This window comes from Pan troglodytes, chromosome 2 (assembly GCF_028858775.2).
Source record: "Pan troglodytes isolate AG18354 chromosome 2, NHGRI_mPanTro3-v2.0_pri, whole genome shotgun sequence".
In the NCBI taxonomy this organism is placed as follows: Eukaryota; Metazoa; Chordata; class Mammalia; order Primates; family Hominidae; genus Pan; species Pan troglodytes.
Genome location: NC_086015.1, coordinates 49,872,424 through 49,893,668, shown reverse-complemented (window position 1 = coordinate 49,893,668; position 21,245 = coordinate 49,872,424).

Sequence of the window (21,245 nt, the reverse complement as noted above, 5' to 3'; positions counted from 1 at the left end):
CCGGAATGCCATATTTGTTGGAATCATACAGTATATAGCCTTTTCAGATGGGCTTCTCTCACTTACTGATATGGATTTAAGGCTCCTCCATGTCTTTTCATGGCTTGCTAGCTCATTTCTTTTTAGTGTTGAATAACATAAACTATTGTCTGGATGTGTCACAGTTTATTTATCCATTCACCTGCTGAAGGACATCTTGGTTCTTCCAGGTTTGGGCAATTATGAATAAAGCTGCCGTGAACATCTGTGTGCAGATCTTTGTGTGGCCATAAGTTTCAGCTCATTTGGGTACATACTGAGAAGCACGACTGCTAGATCATACGGCGAGAATATGTTTAGTTTTGTAAGAAGCTGCCAAACTGTCTTCCAAAGTGGCTGTACCTTTTTGCATTCCCACCAGCAATAAGAGTTCCTGATGCTCCATATCATTACCAGCATTTGGTGCTATGTGTTCAGGGCCTGGGCTATTCTAATAGGTGTGTGGCTTTAATCTGAAGTTCCCTAATGACCTATGATGTCGAATATATTTTCATATGCTTATTTCCCATCCGCATATCTTCTTCAGTGAAGTATCTCGAACTCCTGACCTCGTGATCCGCCCGCCTCAGCCTCCCAAAGTGCTGGGATTACAGGCGTGAGCCACTGCACCTGGCCCAGTGAAGTATCTCTTTAGGTCTTTTGCCTGTTTTTTAATTGGGTTGCTTATTTTCTTATTGTTGAGTTTTAAGAGTTCTTTGTATATTATGGATAACATTCCTTTATCAGATGTGTCTTTTGCAAATACTTTCTCCCAGTCTGGGGCTTGTCTTCTCCTTCTCTTAACAGTGTCTTTCATAGAGGGGCTTTTTTTTTTCACTTGAGGGCCTTTGTGGCCCTAAAAATCAGAACTTTACATGTTTAATTTTTTTAATAAGAAATTACATTAGAAATGGGCCCCATCCCCCAGCCTCACCCTGCCCCACTTTGTCCATAGTGCCAACCCCTGCCGTGTCCCTGGCCCTATAGTATATTAACACTTGATCATTTTTTCAAAAGCTGAAAGTTCAGTGGCTAGTTTTTGAAAAGTCAGAAAATTTCCACAGCATCAAAATAGCTACATGAAAATAGCCTCAGTTTCTAAATGGCCACATCAAAACAATCACATCAAAAGGTCAGGCCCCTGCAATGGAGACCCAGAGGAAAGCTTCAGGCCTCGGGCTGGTGCTGGCCATAGTTAATAATAATGTTTTGCATATTCCAAAATTGCTGAAAGAATAGATTTTTAAACATTCTCACCACAAGAAAAATGAGTAGGTGAGGTGAGGAATATACTAATTAGCTTAATTTAATCTTTCCACCATGTAGACACATCACATTGTACCCCATAAATAAAATTATTATTTGTCAGTTAAAAACTAATAAATGGGCTGGGCGTGGTGGCTCATGCCTGTAATCCCAACACTTTGGGAGGCCGAGGCGGGTGGATCATTTGAGGCCAAGAGTTTGAGACCAGCCTGGTCAACATGGTGAAACACTGTCTCTACTAAAAATACAAAAATTAGCCAGGCATGGTGGCAGGCGCCTGTAATTCCAGCTACTCAGGAGGCTGAGGTGGGAGAATCGCTTGAACCTGGGAGGCAGAGGTTGCACTGCGCCAAGATCAAGCCACTGCACTCCAGCCTGGGCAACAAAGCTAGACTCTGTCTCAGAAAAAAAACAAAAAACAAAAAAACCTAATAAATAAAATAAATTATGCTTTAAAACAGAGACCCCATCACAGGACTCAGATTACTCATGGAGTTTCACCTTAGAAATAACAGCCCAATTTTCAGTATTAACCATATTTGGAAAAAATTTACCAAAGAAAAACCAAAACAATGTCTAGCAGCCTTCCCAAACAGTGTTCTGTGGGCAGGTGTCCAGCAAAAGGAGGTGCTTTGTGGCCAGGCGCAGTGGTTTACGCCTGTAAACCCAGCACTCTGGGGGGCCGAGGCAGGCGGATCACCTGAGGTCAGGAGTTCGAGACCAGCCCGACCAACACGGTGAAATCCCATCCCTACTAAAAATACAAAAATTAGCCAAGCGTGGTGGCGTGTGCCTGTAGTCCCAGCTACTTGGGAGGCTGAGGCAGGAGAATTGCTTGAACCTGGGAGGCAGAGGTTGCGGTGAGCCAAGCTTGCACCATTGCACTCCAGCCTGGGCAACAAGAGCAAAACTCTGTCTCAAAAAAAAAAAAAAAAAGAGATGCTTTGTGAAAAAGGTGAAGCAGCACTCACAGATTCTGAGAAGCCCTACTGGAAAGAGGTCTGTTTAGTATCTTTTAAACTTGGAGTTTATTTTTCAATAGTTTCACGATTTTATTCGCTATATCTTGGGCTGCAGGAGTTGGGATCCCTTCCTACTTTTCTCTTCCTCTGATATGCATTGAGGAAGCCTTCCCTTGCCCTATGTTTGAGATGACCTAAGATAGAGACTGCTGTTGTCTCAGCTTCCATCCCTGCTGTCTTGTGTCCAGGAGGCTTTGAAGAGAGCCCGGAGGAAGGCTGGAGGAATAGTTACCCTTCCACTCCCCAGTCCCGTGACTAAGCCAGCCAGGTCCAGCCTTCCTTTCCATCTCAAAGATTTAGCTCATTTCTCTTTTCATTTTAAGGTTTCTACCATCTGCCAAATTTCTTGAACTTTTCACCACCCTGCACCTCCAGGAATGGGCACAGGTGAACTAAGCCAGGATCACAGGCTTTGGTGTCAAGACAGTGCTTTAACTAGGTGACGCTGGGCAAGACATTTTCCTTATCTATAAAACAGGATGATACTACCCCCTTCAAGGGATTGCTGTGAGAGGAAAAAGAACTAATACAGGAAAGAGTCGAGCCAGCGCCTGGCACATGGCAATGCTCAGTAGAGGTACTTTCTACTGAAGTGTGTCAGGGTATCATGATTACCTCTGCGGTCTATCCAGCTCTACACTTGCTTGCAGGGTGGTCTGTGTCTCAGAGCCTCAGATTTCTCTGTTGTAAAACAGGGACACTAATAACTATTCCCTAGGATTGCTGTAATCTGTGAGTTTGGCACCCACACGGTGCCAAAGCAACAATGCTTGCCCTTTTGTTATTACAATATTTCATTTCTAAACACTACAGAGAAATCCAATAAATGACCAATGCAGGAACATCATTCAAATCCAACCAAATGAAAGGTGTGTCTCACTAAATTACCCTGGGTTCCTCCTTCAAACAACCCTCCTTCTTAAACATCCCAAAGCCTTTGAGCTGTCCTATGTCCCTGAGCGTCAAGAGCCTCAGGCTTCACTTGACTGTGATTCCCACCCTGGTCCAGGAAAGAGAAAGCAAATGAATGGTCTGAGCACCGAGTTTGTGCCAAGAGCTTTACGAACTTTATCTTATTCAAATCCCATAATAAGTTGATAAGAGAGTTTGCATCCTTCTTAGAAAAGAAAGTTGAGTCTTTGAGCAGCTAACCGAATGTCCTAAGATCACACAGTAGTGGTAGCTGGGATTCAACTAATTTCAAAGGCCATAATTTTTTCCTCCCCTTCCTTTCTATAAGTCACATCCTCTAAAGAGACACTTGGTTCCACAAATTTAAAAATTTACATTAGGGCATTTCTTCACCCAGAGAACCAAAAAGTAAGAGAATAAAAAAACCTTCTACTCTGGGTCAAACTTAAAACAACAAATAAAATTGGTCCAATATTTCACAATTTGCAAAATAATTTTCATGTTTGATCTTCACAACCACTATGTAGATGAATATTGTTTTTGCTTTTGTTTCTTTCTTTCTTTCTTTCTTTTTGTATGTTTCATAGAGACAGAGTCTCACTATGTTGCCTAGGATGGTCTTGAATGGCTGGGCTTAAGCAATCCACCTGTCTTGGCCTCCTAAAGTGCTAGGATTACAGGCGTGTGTCACTGCACCTGGCCAGATATTATTTTTGTATTCATGCTTTGCAGACAATGAAATTGAAACTCAGAGATTTGTCCAAGGTCATATAGCTAGTAAGTGCTAGAGCCAGGATTTGAATCCAGAACTAATTCAAAATTCTGCTTTTCTTCCATTACCTGAGTTATTAGATACTCCTCCTGATATATAGCAACACACTAGGCATTTGCAAATGGTATGTTAATTCATTTATTCATTTACTTAAAACTGATTTTGCACCTACTATAGTCAGACACTATTCTAAATACTAAGAATATGGTAATGAACCAAACAGACAAGGGGCATACCCTGATAGAGCTCATAGAGCTCACATTCAAAGGGAGCGGGAGAGAAAAAGTAAACAAATAAAGAAGTTAATGTTAGACAGTGATAAGGGCTCTAAAGGAAATAAACAGGATGTATCAGTAAGCTATTGCTGCAGAACAAACTGCTCCAAAATGTAGTGGCTTAAACAACAATTATTTATTTAGCTCATGATTCTACAAGTTGTATTTTAAGCTGGGCTCAATTGAGAAGTTCTTCAACTAACCTTAGCTGACCTCAGTTGGGCCTGCTAGCCCAGGTGTTTGTAGCCAGCTAGAAAGTTAACTAGGGGTTAGCTGTACGGGATGATGTTACCACTGGTCCACGTGCCTCCCATCCACCAGCTGGCTAGTCTGGGTTTGGACAGATGGTGATGATGATAAGGTTATAGAGAGAGAAGTACACAGTGACTCTGAAGGTCTGGGCTTAGAACTGCCACACCATCACTTTGTTGCATACTATTGGTCAAAGCAAGTCACAAAGTCCGCCCAGATTCAAGGTGTGGGGAGACAGACACTACCTCTCAATGGGAAGAACTACAAAGTCCATTTCAAAGGGTATGGATACAGGGAGACTATTAATTGGAGACATCAATGAAATTAATGTACCTACAGGGTAATGTGATAGAGAATGGCTGAGTGGTGGGAAGGGAAGGGAATAGAGCTACTTCAGATGGGAGAAGGCCTCTCTGAGGAGATGACATTTATTCTCAGAGCTGAAGTATGAGAAGGAAGAGCCATTCAAAGCCATAGGAAAGAGCATCCCCTAAGAAGAAGTTATTCTAAAAGATACACTCCCCATAGCAAAATGTCCACATCCTGCACACAGACCTGTTGCATGGTCATATATTAAATAAAGGACTTAGCAGCAAGTACACAGGACAGCAACATAGTATAACATCAAAATGCTTATCCCTTCACCTCCCCACAACCCCAAATGGCCACTGGAAGCATGCAGATTTTTTCAGTGGCTATCATTTTCATGAAATAGTTGTGGACCCTTAGAGAAATATGTCTCCCAAAATAGAGATGTAGGAAAGAGGAGGATGCAAGGGAAGCAAAGCAAAGGGAATATTAATGAAGAATGAAGATGGGAGAGATTAATAGCAAGAAAGGAAGTGGAGATGGTGAAACAGGCAGAAACATCTTTGACATGTAGTAAACTCTTAATAAGTACTTGTAGAATTAGTGAGTGGATGAGGCCCCCATATGTATATATATACATGTGTGCATGCATGTGCACATGTGATGGAGGAATAAACGAGATAAAGGGAAGCAGAGGGAGCCATCGCTACTGATGGTGATAGGGAAGCAAACTGACTACAAAGGTTATATTAGATTAGAGCAATGAGTAACACTTCAACAGGTGGCACGTAAGCCTGTTGGGGAAGATTATAGGAGGGAGGAGACAGTATCCTAGAAGGAGTGAACAGCTTGTGGAATGCTCAGAGGCAGGAAGAGGTTTTGTTTTGGTTTTGTTTGGTTTAGTTTGGTTTGAATTTGTGGAAAGATGGAGGTCTTCCAGAGAAAAGAGGACTTTATAGATGAGCTGTTATGGTGAGCTTTATCGAGGGGAGAGGGGAAACAGAATTATTATGAGCAAGACATTGTAAGAAGAAAATAAATACAATTAGAAACTCCAGGAAAAACAAAAGGCTGTATGAGAAATGAATTATAATAGTTCACTGCTTTACTATGCAGTAAACAATTTTACAGTCACTGTACTATAGCAGTGTTTATTAATATTAATAAAAATACTAAATATAACTGTAATGTAAAGATGGGAAGGCAAGTAAGGCAAGTAAGGCTGACGGAGAAATGAAATGTTCATAAATTATTGCAGGAAATAAATGAAGAATGTCTAACATTGATTAGCAAAACACACAGCTAAAAGAATTATTTAAAACCTCCCAGTACAATGCATGGCCCATAGAGCAACACTAGCATCACCTAGGAGCTTGTTGGAAATGCAGAATTTCAGGCCCTGCCCTAGGCCCACTGAATCAACTCTGCCATTAACACATCCCCAGGGTTTGTGTACTAAGTAAAGTTTGAGAAGCTTGAAAAATTGGTTTGGGGAATAGGACTAGCAGTGGGGAAATTAGAACAAGGAACAGGTTTGTCTTAAGTCTTATTTTATCTTTGTTTAGCCATGGTCATGGTATTTGTTAGTTTGATTTTACAAGTTCCTTAATAATTTAAAAAATAAGTACCTGGGTAGAATATGCTCTTTTTCTCACTAATACTTAATCTTATCTTGGCCCTGGCCCTCAGTTTAGATTAGAATACTCTTTCTAAGACATCACAGCCCTACTTCAGCCTCACTTGCCTTTAGAAGCACCTCAGGCAAACATTGTTCCTCATCTGCCATCTGCAAACTTTGTCATAAAAGCATTTCTCAATTCCTCTGATTATCTGGAATCCCCTCCCCCATCAGCCTGAGAGGAGACCACAGCCACCAACTATCTACAAAAGGTCACAGCATCTGTTGTCTCCCCAGTTAAAAGTTTCTCTAGCCAGTCATCGCTAGCCTGATGGTTCTCAAATTGTGTGCCCCGGACCAGCAGCATCAGTATTACCTGGAAATTTGTTAGAGCTGTGAGGTGCCTCAGACCTAGGAAGGAGAAACCCTACGGATGGGGCCCAGTAATCTGCACTTCAACAAGCCCCCCAGGAAGTCCTCATGTTCACCAACCCATCCCCTGTTCTATTCCTGGGCTGGTTTGTTGCAAATCTCACTGCGCTCGTAAATTAGCATCTCCTCAGTGAGAGTTTCAGCTTACTAGCCACATTCACAAAGAGTGGAAACACAACCTACCCCACAGATGTTTTCTAAAATGTCCGGACCTCTCCCTTGACAATCTTTTAAAACACTATTTAAACAGAAGCTTAAATGGGTGTGCCACACACCCCAAGTACTCTGATCGACACCACAGCCCCGCTTTGGGGTTTATACTTGTATTTGCTCCATAGCCTCCTCCACATGCATCAGAACCCACTCCAGAGAGGATGGAGCTCCTTCCCCTTCCTTTCTGGCCCCTCTGCACCCCTCATTCTTACACCTAATTTTCTCAAGCCCCCAGACTTCAGCTTTCCCCCAAGAGATGCACTGTGGCGATAAATTCTGCTGCGGTTGAGGGTGATTTGATGAGCCTAGGCCTGCCATTCCTTGCTGCCACCTGGCTGCTTCTCCGTCTCAGTCAGTACCAGTAAGCGATGAGCCCCTCAGATAACCCCAGGTGGGGGCCACAGGTTGACATCACTTCCTTACGTGGGCAACTGATAAACACCAGCCAAATCCCAAGCTCCCACTATAGAAAGGATTTCTACAGGAAATAGTTGGCCCTGGGAAGCAAACAAAGCCCTCTGCAGAGCATGGAAGCCAGATTTCAGATGCTGGTTGCAAGTCGCTTTTCTTGTTATAAAGCGCCTGGTAGAACTGCCTTTCTTTTCTTTGTCTTTCGTCTTTGCCTTTGCAATCTTTGGGGGCTTCACTCCATTTGCTAAAGGTGTGTGGGTGTTAGCGTCACTCTATGGAAAAAAAAAAAAACATGCACATACACACACCACAGACTTTTTTCTCTATTTCTATGCAAGCCATTGCTTTTATGACTTTCTGAAATAAAGAAAAATGTCTAGTATGTTGCCACTTGCTTTTTGCAATTTCTCTTAGAAAAGAACTTCTGCTCCTGCAAAACAAAAATAAAAAGATAACACATATTTTTCAAATGTGCAAAAGTTTTCTTCCCAGATGAGCGGAAAAACATATGAAAAGGTGCTCTATCTAGCTAGTAGTAGGAAAATGCATGTTAAATAAAAACAATGTTTTCACCCTTCAAATAGGCAAATCATTATGAGTTTAATATCAAGCACTGTGATTGGGAATCATGGCCTCTCACCCATTCCTGAAGGTGCAAAAATGGGTTCAGCCGCACTGGAAAGAGATGACAGCGATATCTGCTAAGATACAAAGTTTGCATTCCTTGTATCAAAGCAACTCCATTCTGGCATCCCCTCTGGAGAAATTCAATGCATTTCTTTAAGGAGGCATTGTAACAAAGATCATGGCTGCCTTGCTTATGTGGGTGAAGATGAAATACCACCTACGTGTTCATCAAGGAGATGGTGATTACATAAAGGATGGTACTTTCATTCTATGGAATACTATGTAGCCATTTAAAAGATTTAATGTGGATCTACATGTACTAACAAGAAAAGATTCCCAGGGCATGTTTCTGAACAAATAAAGCAACTTGTATAATAGATGGTGTGTTCAATATGATGGCATTTCTGATAAAAACAAAACACTCAAGTATTATCCATTTGTCTGGGAACATATACATGTTTTTAAGTGCAGAGAAAGCCTTTGGAAGGATTAATATCAAATATCCACAGTGCTTAACTTCTGGAAGAAGTCAGGGGGTGGTGGAAGGTGGTGAAGGAAACGTTTCGTTTGTCTGTAATCAATGAATGCTTTACTATGAGAGTGTTTTCAAGAATAAATTGCTTAATTGTGTAATTAACATTAAATATTTTAGGATTCCTATAAGTATTTCTATCTGTTGAATAACATTGGAAAATCTGTTGCTTGTCTTAAATGTTAAGTAGGCTTTGTATTTGTACAAATATACAATTACTTCTCTTCAGACGTTATTATAAAATCATCCCATTTGTCAAAAGCACTCTTTGTTCATCTGATCATTAAGAAGAAAGATAGTTTCTCTGTGTTCAACCACAAACACACACGCACACATGTGCACACACACAGAGACACCATAACTCACCGTGGGGATAGCAATTTCCACCCTATGCCACACTGTGCTACCACCTCAGGATGTCTGAACCACATGCAAGCAGGCCTTTCTGATTAACTGATAACTTAGTTTCCAGGCTTCTGTGCCATCTGATTGTCAACTCATAATTCTAGAGCAGCGAAAACCAAGAGACACCTGACTTGGTGGTGATGCCTGGGTCTGTGGGTGTAGCCTGACAGCCAGGCACCTGGTTTCCTGACCCCAAACCACATAGCTTTCTGCATGCCCTCGTGAGCACCCTTGTAACATGCTACCCTGCCCCTCCTGCCAGGCTGAGCTTGAGAGCGGGCACTGGAGAGAAAGTGGGGTGCCTGGAAGGTTGCTGGTCTGCAGAAATCATTTCAAGAAACTCTTCGTTACAACTTTCTAGTTTATACCCCTCGTTTAATGAGGCAGTGTTGTATGACAAAAAGACATGGAGAGTTGGAGGAAAATGCAAAAGCAGATGTCATGGGAACTCGAGTACTTTTGTTGACATAACTAGTCTCTCTCCCTCCATGGGCAGACCCACTGGAGGAGCCAAATTGCAATCCTGAGGGAAATAGTTTTAAACCAGAGGATTGATGATGACATCATCTTTCATCTTGGGTGTCATCTTGGATGTCCCAGATTTGGGGGTGACCTCTTCTGTCTGGACCAGACATACCTGAATTTCTTTTTATTTCAATAAGATGGGGATTTTATGGCTCAAAAAAGACACAGACGAATCATTCCCTACCAAGGCCATGCCCAGCCATCTCCAGGCATTACCCACACTGCTTCCAGGCACCTTCCACAAAGGAGGGGTACATCAATGACACAAGGGAGTGTAGGCTCAGAGTTGGCTGCATTCTCTTAAAAGTTAGAGATGGACCAGAGGAAGTATGCTCCTTCTTATAGCTGTGTCCCATCCCAGGCTAGAGAGGGCAGAACTTGGGGGCCTAGGGTAATATCCAACCACTACTTCATTGAAACGTTGACCATGTTTTCTAAATGAAATATAGAAGAGCAAGCAAGCATGGCTTTAAGCAAGCATGACTGGAAGGCATGGCATCTTCTTTTTCCTGCTTCTAGGAAAGTCTTCATGAAATGAACAATAAAAATTGATTACGTTCTGCCTAGTCTAGCATCCCAAGGGTTTCCCATAACAAACATACAGCATCAGTAGACTTGGTTGCCCATGCACTCCTCGCACAGCAGGACTGACCTTGCCAATGGCCTTTATCCATGGTCCTCCATCCCTGAGCAATGCCAGTGGTGATCTTTGTAATCTCGTGCTCTGCCCGTCCCTTCCTGCCCATGCACATGCACTGTCTTTAGCTCTTGAGTCAGTGTCACACAAGACCTGCTAGCCTGAGGGACACTCTGCCTTCTCTCTGCTGTGGTCATCATGCGTGCATTTCTTGTCTGACTTTGTGGGAATGCTCTTCAAAGTGGGGATCTTATTAAAATACAGATTCTGAGTCAGTAGGTCTGGGGTGGGGCCTGAGAGTCTGCATTTCTAACAAGCTCTCAGGCAATGCCCATGATGCTGGGCCAGGACCACATTTGGATGTCAAGGGAGAGTCTTATATCCACGTTTGGGAGGTGTGGGGAGAAGGCCTGCCCCATGGTAGCCTTCTAAACAGAGAAGGACCATAAGGGCTTGATGAGACAATGTATCAGAGAGGCTTGTAAACTTTAATATGTTGGGAAAATATCGGCTGTTATTATGATTTTCTATCATGTAGATGATATACTTGCTTTGGAATCAGAGAGAGTTGGGTTTACCCCCTCTACCACTGACTGAGAATTTGAGCAAGTCACTCAATCTTGTTAAGCCTCACTTTTCTTAACTATAAAATGAGAGGCTATTATTTAAACAAAGCTATATTTGCAGATATTGACTCAATACATATTTACATATTCATTTCTCTCTCTGTTGACCTAAGTGAACAAAAGCTTTACATGTGTGTATGTGAGTAACTCACTAAACATTTCTGCTAAATGCTGAGAATCTAGAACCAGAACTTGGCTAAAAATCCACTCTAAAACTGTTTAATGAAACAGCTTTGTTAAGAGTCATCTGGCTCTCTAAGGTTTGAAAAACTTCTCAGGGAACCCAGAATGATTTATGGTTTGCTACCACAACTCTACGAAGCGAGTGGTTTCAATCAAGTTTCACTTGCACAAGCTCAGTAGAAAGCTGGGGAAAATCCTCTTTTTTTTTTTTTTTGCAAAAAAATTGAAATACTTTAAAAAAAATTTTATATATATATATTTTTATTATACTTTAAGTTCTAGGGTACATGTGCACAACGTGCAGGTTTGTTACATATGTATACATGTGCCATGCTGGTGTGCTGCACTCTGGATAGCTCTGGTGATGAGAAGGATTCAAGGGCAGCAATTTTCTTTCAAGAGGATTTTCCATTATATATATATAGCATTAAGAGATATACCTAATGGAAAATCTTCTTGAAAGAAAATTGCTGCCCTTGAATCCTTCTCATCACCAGAGCTATCCAGAGACAGAACATGGAACCCATTCCAATGGGGCTGACATTTATCTTTGGCTAATATAGGTTTTCTTGTTCGTTGTCGTTGTTGTTTTGAGACAGGGTCTTGCTCTGTCACCCAGGCTAGAGTGCAGTGGTGCAATCACAGCTCACTGCAGCCTCGACCTCCCAGGCTCAAGTGATCCTCCCACATCAGCCTCCCAAGTAGCTGGGATTACAGGCATGCACCACCGTGCCCAGCTAATTTTTTGACATTTTGTAGAGATGATGTCTCACTATGTTGCCCAGGCTGGTCTTGAATTCCTGGGCTCAAGGAATCCTCTCGCTTCCTCCTCCCAAAATGCTGGGATTACAGGCATGAGCCACGGTGCCCAGCCTAAGATAAGTTTTCTAAAGAAGTGCTAAATAGTAACAATATAAACTTCCAGCCTTGCCTTTTAATTCCAATTCACCCCAAAGATTCTTCAAGCAAGGTTGATGGATGTGTTCAGAATAGCAGGTGCAAGAAAAAAAAACTTGAATTGCGGGAATTTGGCAGGAGCCAAGGACAGTTCTGGCACAAGAATGGCCCGGAAGTGCCCATCATTACAAGTTTACTCTCTGCCAGCATTGTCATAAGCAGTTTTTACACCATATTTTAAAATTTTAAAAACACCTTGAGAGGAAGATATTATTATTACTCCCATTTACCAAAGGGGAAACTGAGTGAAAGAGAAGGCAATTAACAAATTAATTTAAAAGATGAAAAATGTAACTATCTTTCGGTTTTTTTTTTTTTTTTTTTTTTTTTTGAGATTGAGTCTTGCTCTGTCACCCAGGCTGGAGTGTAGTGGCATGATCTCGGCTCACTGCAACCTCAGCCTCCTGGGTTCAAGCGATTCTCCTGCCTCAGCCGCCTAAGTAGCTGGGATTACAGGCATGCGCCACCATGCCCAGCTAATTTTTGTATTTTTAGTAAAGATGGGGTTTCACTATGTTGCCCAGGCTGGTCTCGAACTCCTGACCTCAAGTGATCCTCCTGCCTCAGCCTCCCAAAGTGCTGGGATTACAGGCGTGAGCCACTTCACCTGGCCGCAACTATCTTATTTTTAGCTACACAATGTAAAACCGAATTGTTAACCTACTTAATTGGATCCATTAATTGTTGTGGGATAGCCTCTATGGTGAATACAAGTCTTCTGTGGTATACACAAAGCTGAATATTACAGCACTATTGATTATATTGAAAGACTCTAAACAACCCAAGTCTAAAATCAATTACTGTAGATCCAGGCAGTAGAAGGGTATGAAGCCATGGTATGTTTTCAAAGAACTTTTAGTGACATGAAAAAGCCCTCATTATATACTATGAAATGAAGAGGGTAGGCTATTTTACACATTCATTTATTTATCCAAACTTAGTTATCCCACAATTGCTTTTCCAGCATAGTTCTGTGAATACGGCTGGTGAATCAGGCAGGCTTGCCCTTGTAGAGCTGACTGTATGGTGGATGTGAAACTTTCCTGGAAGAAAAAGCCCCAAAATGTTAACGGTTTTCTTTTCGAAAGTGTAGGGGCTTTTAAATTTTTCATCTTCATTTTTACATTATTTCAAAATGTTCTATATTAAGCATGTATTACTTTTTTGTAGATTCATTGAGTTATGATTAGCACACTATAAACTACATGTTTAAAGTATGCAATTGGATAAATCTTGCTGTAGTACACACCGGATCAATCATTAGCACAATGAAGGTGGTGAACATATCCATCACCCCAAAAGTGTCCTTGGACCCATTTGTTATTCCTTCCTCCCACCACGCCACCACCCCTCGCCACATTCAACCACTGATCTGCTTTCTGTCACTATAGTTTGGTTTGCATTTCTAGAATTTTATATAAATTGTAATACATAGCAAATACTCTTTTGTCTGGCTTCTTTCACTCAGCATCATTTTGAGATGCATTCACGTTGTCATGTGTACCAATAGTTGTTTCCTATTATTGTGGAATAGTATTCGATTACATGGCCTATACCAGTTTGTTATCCATTCATTGGTTTGTAGACATTTGGTTGCCTCTGATTTTCGGTTATTACAGACAATGCTGTTATAAACGCTCAAGTATTTGCAGGAACATATATTTCTTTCTCTCTTGGGTAAACACTCAGGAGTGAAATGGCTGGGTCATATGATAACTCTATGTTTAACTTTTTGAGGAACTGCCAAACTGTTTTCAAATGACTGTATCATTTTTACATTTCTACCAGAAGTGTATGAATTCATCGTTCCCTCTCTTAAAATTACATAAGAACTAAATGTTTACCTCCTGTTATAAAAAGAAAATCCAAAAACTTCAGAAATATAGAGTAAGAAAAGTGAACGTTCCCTTTTATTCCATCCCTTTCCTAGTTCGTCATACATATTTATTATTAAAAGTTTGGTGTGTGTTCATCTTTTCTTTGCAAGAGTCTGTGCATGTATGTGCATGTGCACGTGTTTGCATGTGGAAGCATGTATGTGCGTGTAAGTGAGATTTTGTGAGCTCTGTTGCTCTAACTCTGGCTTCACTCACTGAACAATGAAGCTTGGAGGTTGTTCCTCATCAGTGCATGTAAACCTCAATCTTTTGAATTGTTGCTGAGTATCCTACTTCAATAAGCAGAGGGAAGAGGTGTTTTAAAATGTGGTTAGAATTCTGTTTACCCTTCCTCTGAAAGAGGCAGGTCTCTTCAACATTTTCTACTCATGTGACAATTAGAGAAGCTCCTTCTTCTCCTCAGGAAAGGCTGCCTGTGGGGAAGGATTGCATTTCTTTCAGTGGATCTGGGTCTTCTGGGAGCAGCACAGGCATGATCACCCTTCTGGAGAGTGATAGAACAGTCAGTGGAAATGTAATGGATGGCCACAAGGTGTGACAGCTCTGCCATCACATTCGGTTTATGCTTGTTTCACGTTCCTCAGAGCAGAATTGCCTTTCCAGGCCCACCATTTGTTCTGGTACTTGGTGGTGAGGAAGCTCACTTTAAGTGTAGTCATTCTGAGAAGGGCAAAAGGGCTTCAACTCTTCAACTTTCAGCTCTGGAAATGAGTAAAATTGGGAGTTTCTTTTTATCATGTTAGAAAATTTACCACATTGGCTGAATGTGGTGAGAAAACCTACTCCCTTGTTTAAAACAGACAATAATGCAACACTCACTTGGTCAGCTAAACAGTTTTTTACTGTCTCCTCATGTGTGTTTTTTTCTCTCTTATATTCTTTTAATAATTAATGATACTAGGACTACATTAAATGGTACCTATTTATCCCTCTCTCAGCAATAACCTGGGGGCTAAATCTTTTACACTTATTAATACATAAAATTAGGACTATATTATAATAAAGTTGCATATTCTGCACTGAACATTGGCATAAATATGTTTTCATGTCATTAAATATTAACCAAATATTAAATCCACATCTTAATTGTTAATGACTTCATAATATTTCAGATATGGACATACCATAATTTATAACAGTTGCCCTGTGGTTGATTTTTACTAGTTGATGAAGATTTTGAGTAGCAATAAGTGAAGAAAAGTTATAAAAATTCTTCATTATGACAAGTGGAAATTAGGTTCTAGTAGCAATATTAAAATTAAATCAGGTATCACATATTAAAATTTTGTTATCTTCCTATGATAATGCCTTCCTCATTATTTTGAACTAATATGCTACTCTTTTTTACTCTTTACTCTCAAACTTTAGAAAATGTTTCACAAAACTTTTACTCAGTAATTTGATAGCAATTTATAATTACACATTACCTGCTAGTCTCTGACAAGTATGTTGGTTAAATGTCTACTTTTGTTCAACCTTTCCACAGGGGACTTGAACATCACAGTCAGTCTCCCACATAGTGTCCAGCTGTGTGTTATGTTAGAGATATCATGCATGACATTGCCCCCAAAATACATTTCTTAAAAAAAGAACACTTTCCTGCTTGACAAACAACATTATCACACCTAAAATTAATAATCATTCTTTAATATCATCTAATAGCCATTATATTATTCAAATTCACCAAATGTTTCCCTGAATGTCCTTCCCAGCTTCTTTGTCCAAACGAGGAACCAATCCTGGACCACACATTGCACCTGGCTTTTATGTCCTCTCTCTATCTTTTAATCCAGCCTCCAGTCTCTTCATGGGTAGCTTCTTATTGCAGCTGCTTGGCCAGTGGCCGATAGAGGCCCCCTACATTTCTTGCCAGTGGTGTCATTTAGCTTGTTCCTCTCTCCCTTGTATTTCCTGGAAGTTACATCTACATATTGATTAGACCCAAGTTAAACATCTTTGGCTAGACTGCGTCACAGGGGATGCTGTGACATAGGAATTCATGACCCCAGGAGACATGGAATAACTGGTTGTCCCACTATTCCTGATGCTAGGATCAACCTTTAGGTGAGGGTGATGGTGGTCTGATCCATCCATTGTACAATTCTGTTTTTCTCCTGAAGACCAGAGCCACATCATCATATTGTTATTTTGGCACCATACAGATGTCCAAGTCCCATCAACCACTCCCCTGAGGTCCTCAAGCACAGGTTGATAGTCCTTGCCTGGATCTACATTCTCATTAGGAATTGCAAGATTATGACTTTCATCCCTCTCATTAGGAATTGCAAGATTATGACTTTCATCCCTCTACATTTAGCTGGCATTCTTCAAGCTTTATGTTGTCAACTGGAGCTATTTGCTTACCTTGAAATATAGTTCCTACCTGAAGGACATTAGACGCACTTTTCTTTCAGTTACACAATGTCAAAATAAGACATTGGTATTAGCTGCCTCGAATGAGTTTCTTCTGGCAGTATTCTTTTTGAGTATCATTATGGACTCATGAATATACATTCAATGCATGTGTTTTTATTGAATTATTCTTGGGTCTCATAATACTATTCTCACCAGAAGCCAAAGCAGTCAGAACTGAGTTTGATTTAAAACAAAGTTTCAAAACAAGAGTAGCTCCAAAGATAACATTCTGGAAAGAACTACTTTCCTAGAGAACAAAGGCGAGATCATCTAATAAATTACTGTCATTGTTATTTATATCTGTGCTCCCTCCACATCTTCAAGATATGGGAGAATTCCAGAAGAGTGCCTGAGGGAAGGCTGCAAGCCATGAGAGTTCTCCGTACTGGTTGTCAGCAATGTTTCAACTGCGGCTGGCATAAACTCAGATCCAATGTCAAAAGCTAGTAGATCGGCCCATACTTTAAGATGCTTCTAAGCCTCCAAAGCCATTACTTTCTTTTTTCTTACTTACAGCAAGTAAGATTTCTTTCCCACGAAACAGATTGTAGAACCAGGAGGATCAGAGCCCATGTCAGACGGTCCCTCATTAAGTCACTGTTTCCCCGCGAGGGTTGGTGGAAGAAGTGCTGACGAGAACAGTGTTGTTGTTGTTGTGAAAATCACTCCTGAGGAGGATAATGTGGGGAATCCCATCTCCTCCATGCCCTGCATGGTCCTGCAGGTTGCACTTTGATTTTGTCCTGTGTCATTATTGGTCACTTCCCTGGGAAGCAGATCTGTTTGAAGGGAAGCCACCACATCCCAGATCCTCACCTCGTGCATGGCCAAGGTTTGTTCCCCTCCAGTGGAGGCTGAAGGGTTTTTCCGGCCTGGTCCGCCTGTTCCTGGCTGGTACAGATGGAGGATCCAGAGGCTACAATTAATTTGTAAGTTTCTTCAAAGGAAGAGCAAAATACATAGAACCAATTCACACAGCTTTAAGACTCACTTTACCTCCCAAGAACAGAGACCATGTCTGTTTTCATCATTGTGACACCAGAGTCTAAGATGGTGCCTCACATATATATCAGGTGCTCAATACACATTTGATAAACGAGCTTGATTACCAAAAGTCCATAGCTGGTCGTATATGATTTTTATTTTCTCAGGAAAAATGAGCTCCATAAGAATGACAAAGATAATGACCACCAGGTGGGGAATAAAATACTTTGACAAAAACTCGGTACCTTAGGCAAGCCACATGGCTTTTTTGGATCTTGGTTTTCCAAGGGACTGGTTTGTAATAAATGATATAAACGGCCCTCACAGCTTTTGGCTTCCATAAATAGATTTCATTTTTAGGCAAGGGGTAAGTAAATTCTCCTACTTAGTTACACTAAGAGACGTAAGTTATGAAGCCTAAGAAAGTGGTAGAATTCATACCAGTTATGTGCTTTACTGCTAGTTTATGGTCTCAGCTATGCTCCTACTTATCTGTGACTTTGTCCCTTGTATCTGCAAATAAGCAGGCACAAGAATGCAAACACACACACACACACACACACATGCACAGAGAGGCACAAACACACATACACACACGCACACATATCTTTGCAAATATAATGCTATAATGCATCATCGCAAGGTCTACTTACTCATAGGACTTCTTTTAAACATTCCCCCACCCCTCCTCAGCACACATTAAAGCTGTAGAAAATGGTTTTTATTGTAGGCTAGCAGCCAGTTAGAAAAAACTTTCAGGAATAAGGCAGGTATATTTGGCTGGCTTCTGACTGAGAAAATACAAACATTCAGCAAACCAAACAGCACTTCTGAGCTTCCTGGGCTTTTGCATTTTAATCACTGTTCTCGATTTTACTCACAATCTCTTCTCTTTCAACATTAAAAATAAATCCTTTCTTGAACTTTTGCCCTCTGAAGTTTTGATCTGGAAGGGAGTTTTTGGGGTTTTTTTTTTTTTCGTTTTGCTTCTTCACAGTCTTTCAAAATAATTATAATACGCACAGGCAGTCTCTGTACTGATACTAGGCAGGCTTGGAATAAATGCCACTCCTGGGCCCTCTCTAGTGTCCATCGCCTCTCCTAAGCACATCTGCACAAGGCCAGTGTACTTCGACCCTGTGCTGAATAGAGCTATTTCATTTTCCCTTATCTTATCTCTGAAAATAATCCTAACTAAAAGACCCAGAAGAAACATGCCCAAATGAGGGTCAAGCACAAACATGTTGGCAATGGACTAGATCAGAAGTCAGTGGGAAGATTTCAGCAGAAAATCTCTCCTAGCAGCAGGAAAAATATGTGATTTTTAAAATTAAGATGGGAAAAGATGAAAATGGTCAACGATTTCGTACTTATTACTTAAACTCCTTGGGTTGGGTTTCCTTGCTGAGGCAACCTTTTAAGAGACTAGGTGAGAATGCAACCTCTTCCTACACTCCAAAGCTCCACCCGGAGCCTGTCCTGTCTTCATCATTCGTTTTTCAAGATGACACTGCATGTCCCATGTGCTCTGTCACATGGTGGCCTCATACTGAAGCATATGAGCCTGGCCTAATTATTTTGACAAAATCTAAATTAATGAGATTAATTTCAGGCAAAGAAAAAGTTTGCCTTCCAAAGGGAACCTCACAATCTTATTAAGAGAAAAGCAGATTTTTCACATTTGCTGGTGTTACTACTTTCACCACCTACCAAAAAACAAAAAAAAAGCATTTATAAGATAAATGTCCATCTACCATCTGAATTACCTTAGGATTCCAAAGTCCTTTCCTTTTCACTGCTGTTCTTCCCAACTAACACACACACATATACACACACACATTCTTGCACATGCCTATATGCACATACATCCCTATATAGACTCATGGGCACACACTCTTCTCATGGCATAATTTCTCGAAAAAAAAAATTCTTGCAAGTATACATCTTATTTATTTTACTTATTTATTTATTTATTTATTTATTTATTTACTTACTTATTTATTTGAGACAGTGTCTGGCTCTGTCGCCCAGGATGGAGTGCAGTGGCGCAATCTCGGCTCACTGCAACCTCCACCTTCTGGGCTCAAACCATCCTCCCACCTCAGCCTCCCAAGAAGTATACATTTTAAAATCTACATTAAATTTTTCTTTTTCTCTCCCTTAAAATTACAATGGCTGGTCATCATACTGTGATCATTAGACACTATTAGAGTTGCATTCTATGATTAGTATATACTTAATGCCATTCTATTTCAAATTTCCCAAATTCTTATTTTTCAAAAAGGAAGTGAATTTTATTTCAGTTCTGTACATTATTAAGAATGCTATATACGGGCAGATCACTTGAGGTCAGGAGTTCAGGACCAGCCTGGCCAACATGGTGAAACCCTGTCTCTACTAAAAATATAAAAATTAGCCGGGTGTGGTGGTGGGAGCCTGTAATCCCAGCTACTTGGGAGGCTGAGGCATGAGAATCGCTTTAACCTGGGAGGCAGAGGTTGCAGTGAGCCAAGATCATGCCACTGCATGCCAGCCTGGGCAACAGAGTGAGACTCTGCCAAAAAAAAATAAAAAGCCATGTAATGTTCTCTGTGAAAGATCCACTTTCATTCATTCGTTAATTTTTGTCATTTAAAAATGAGAAAACTACTTCATTGGTGTTTTTTGTTGGTGAAAATACCAGCATAGGCCACATTCAGTGGCTCACATCTGTAATCACAGCACTTTGGGAGGCCAAGGTGGGAGGATCAATTGAGCCCAGAAGTTTGAAACCACCGTGGGCAAAAAAGCGAGACGCTGTCTCTACAACAACAACAACAAAATAGTCAGGCACCATGGCTAGTGCCTATAGTCCCAGCTACTTGGGAGGGTGCGGCAGGAGGATCACTTGAGGCCAGGAGTTAGAGGCTGCAGGGAGCTATTATCTCACCACTGCACACAAGCCTGGGAGAGTCAGATGTCCTTCTGGTAGATATGAATGGAGTAGAATATTTAGACCAGACTTTTAAGTTCATTATTACATGAAAATTATCTCTGCATAGCAAATTTTTAAAAACAGGAAGAGATTAGTTCCCATTTCTGCCTCACATGTTGTGTATCATCAACGAGCACCATCCAGGAGAATAGAAATCCTGCCTTTTGTTTTAGATTCTACTGTCAGTCATTTTTACTTTTACCTGTGAAATAATTTTTACAAGGAGCAACACCTCCAACTATGTCCCTATTTCTTGGACAGCTTCCTAGAGGCCAGAGTTCACAGTTTGTGCATTAATCGCAAGGTGAGTAAATAAAATCAACTTCCTCTGAAAACCATAATTTACAATTTTAAGTGAACAAACACCGATTTCTGTGGCAAACATCTCATAACAAATATTTGTATCCTCAAGGTTCAAGTCAACAATTCTTAGAATTATATTTTTAATATGACATTATAGGAAAACTCTTTGCTCTTTTTAATAAAGACAGACTCAACTTTTTGGCAATGAGATACAAGTTCAGATTTAACAAAATTCTCTATCTTTCTCTTTTGGATCTAAACAAAGGCACTTTCAAAACAGTTGTGTCTATAGCTTCTTATTTTCTCAAGATTTCCATTTTTAAAGCATTGAGGTTGCTCATTTTTCATTCTGTAGTTTATAGAGCATATGAGTACAGTTTACAAAATACAGCATGTGATTTTAAGTTTAACAAATGATAAAAAATATATTAGGGATATAATAAATTATTTCCATGACACTAGGTAAAAACGTAAGTATGTATTATTCAGCTCAGTACCTGTCACTTTGACTGTTTCTGTGTCGCCATACTTATCCCAGCATTCCTGTACACTAGTCCTCCAGATCTTCCCTTGACCTTGGAGGTCATATTGAAGGGTTAATTCCCATTCTGGCTACAGTATTTACAAGTATAAGCCTTGTGGAATTTTTCAGAGTAAGGAAGAGCAACACAAAATAACC